Source organism: Suncus etruscus, chromosome 6 (genome assembly GCF_024139225.1).
Source record: "Suncus etruscus isolate mSunEtr1 chromosome 6, mSunEtr1.pri.cur, whole genome shotgun sequence".
NCBI lineage: Eukaryota > Metazoa > Chordata > Mammalia > Eulipotyphla > Soricidae > Suncus > Suncus etruscus.
The window spans coordinates 128,591,278-128,593,958 of NC_064853.1; the positions used below are offsets into that span (position 1 = coordinate 128,591,278).

Below are 2,681 nucleotides of genomic sequence, written 5' to 3' on the forward strand. Positions count from 1 at the left end.
TTAAATATGGAAAGCTTCACGAATTTGCGTATCATCCTTGTGCAGGGGCCATGCTAATCTTCTCTGTATCGTTCCAATTTTAGTATATGTTCTGCTGAACCGAGCACTATTACCATGTTTTTTAAAAAAAGAAAATATGTTCTTTTTAAATAAGCATTTAAAATATGCATTTAAAATGCATATAGGAAGGGATAATTCTTTAAGATATTATTTTTTGGAGCCTGGAGCAATAGAAGAGAGGGTGAGACATTTGCCTTGCACACAGCGAACTCTGGTTTAATCCCTAGGCATCAAGAGCTTGCAAAACGTGTTTTCAAAGCATAGAGCTAGCTAGGATTAACCTCTGAGCACTGCCAGGTGTGGCCCAGAAACAAACAAAAAAGATAATGTTTCTCCATTGAGGATAAAGTAAAAAATCATGGCTAAAAGAAAATCAAGAAATATTTATTATATATATTTGGGGGGGACCACACCCGGTGGTGCTCAGGAGTTATTCCTGGCAATGCACTCAGAAATCACCCCTGGTTTGGGTGACCATATGGGACACTGGGAGATAGAACTGCTGTTCATCCTGGGTCAGCTGCATGCAAGGCAAATACCCTACTGCTGTGCCATCACTCCAGCTCCTGATTTTTTTATTATAAAAACTGGACTAACACAACCACACATATATCATCAGAATATATCTCCTATCATTGTGGCAATTCCTTGAGATACAAATGCTGTCTTGAATATAAATTATTCTTATTTGCAATCAAGTAAATGAAGTCCCCAAGTATGAATTCTTGCCCAAATCTGTGTGCCCAAATCAGTCTTTATATATTGAATCACAGTCCTGCTATACAAAAATAGTCTTTGGGGACTAGAGAAATAGCATGGAGGTAAAGCATTTGCCTTTCATGCAGAAGGTTATTGGTTCGAATCCCGGCATCCCATATGGTTCCCCGAGCCTGCCTGGAATGATTTCTGAGCATGGATCCAGGAGTAACCCCTGAGTGCTGCCAGGTGTGATTCCCCCCCCCAAAAAAATAAAAGTCTTTGAAGTCATAGTGACTATTGCCCTTTAGACTCTATCAGATGATAACTCTGGCACCCTCCAAAATATTTGTAACTATACCTTCCTGAGCCCAGAAATTTATTATCAGGTCTATACCACAGGGCCATGTCTTTTTGGCAGTGACCCTTCCCAAAATAGCATATGTTCAAAATGGTTCATTCTAGAGACTATGCTGCTGAGTAAAGTCAGTCAGAAGGGAAGGAGTAGATACAGAATGACCTTGCTGATACATGGAATTTAAAGATGCAAAGCAAAAGAATAACAAAAGGCCAAAGGTAAAGCAATAGGAAAACTGAGACACAAAACTGCATTTTGAATAATAGGAAAGGGAAGGGCGAGTTTCAGCCAGCATGGTGTTTGACAGGCCTCTGCCCTGCCAAAAGCCTTTTTAACCAGACCTGGGAGGGGTGTGGGATGTGGGTCACCCAAGCACCCCTGTACCTCCTTCCTCAGGAACTCCAGGGTTCCCCTGGGCCACATGCCTGTTCAAGCCATTGAGATAGGTCCCGACGAGGAGCTTAAAAGTTACCCTTGGCTATCCCCATTTTCCACCCAGCTCCAGAGGGAGTGTGTGGGAGGGGCCCTTGAATTTCCGGCCTTTCAGCTCTTGAAGGATCTCTTTCCTTCCTGGGAGCCGGGAGTTTCAGCCAGCATGGGGTTTGGCAGGCAAGCCATTGAGGTGGGTCCTGACGAAGAGCTTAAAAGTTACCCTAGGCTCTCCCCATTTCCCACCCAGCTCCGGAGGAAGGGTTTGGGTGGGGCCCTTGAACTTCTTGCTTTCCAGCTCTTGAAGGATCTCTTTCCTTCCTGGGTCTGGAATTTTCTGCCAGCATGGGTAATGGCAGCACAAGAGGTTCTGCCTTCAAGATGTCCCAGGCATATTTCCTTACTAACCCTGTCCATTGTGAAACGTAGAGACAAATATTTGAATGTCATTTTGCTTAATCTGTTTGTTATATTCAGAATGCAGCACAGAAGCTCATTTTATTTCTTTACTCCCTCACTCTCATCTCCTATTATCCCACGTTTAATCATTTTTTGTACTAATTATTTTTATTTTCACCAAGGTGGATTGCATATCTTTCACAGTAATGTTTTGGGGGGTCTGAAGTTTCAGCAGGCAACACGGGGATGACATGGCTCTATGCGGTAGGCTTTCTGGCCAAGCTTAGGGGAAGATGCAGTCTCAGCTACCCCCCATAGCCCTCTCTCTCCTTCCTCCCATTCCCCAGGGTTACCTCTGGCCGCCTGCTCAGGGTCCCAGCAAGTGAGTTCTGGTGAGGAGCAGTTTAAAGGAGACCCCAATTTCCCTGTTCCTGCAGGAGTCGGGGAGGGGACTGGTGAATTTCTGGCTTCCAGCATTAGGAAGCAAATGCCTCTCAGGGAGTTGGAAGCTTCAGCAGGCAACATGGCAATGGCATGGCTCCATGCACTCTTCACTTGGCCAAATCACAGACCAAAGAAACAATAACCTCCCTTTTTACTATTTCTAAAACACATAAGGGACACGTGTATCTCCTTTGTATATCTCAGATGTATTCCCTTAACATCTGTAACTCCTTTCGAATATCCTCCTATATAGTGACAATTTTGCCCACTGGTTTTTCATTTGATTTTTTTTTTT

General features: G+C 43.8%; 1 non-coding gene across 1 annotated transcript; it reads right to left on the minus strand.

Moving 5' to 3' along the window:
- LOC126012984 (U6 spliceosomal RNA) lies at positions 1–107 on the minus strand. The gene has a single exon (XR_007497323.1). It is a non-coding gene; the product is annotated as a U6 spliceosomal RNA (small nuclear RNA).
- Positions 108–2,681: the final 2,574 nt, after the last annotated feature.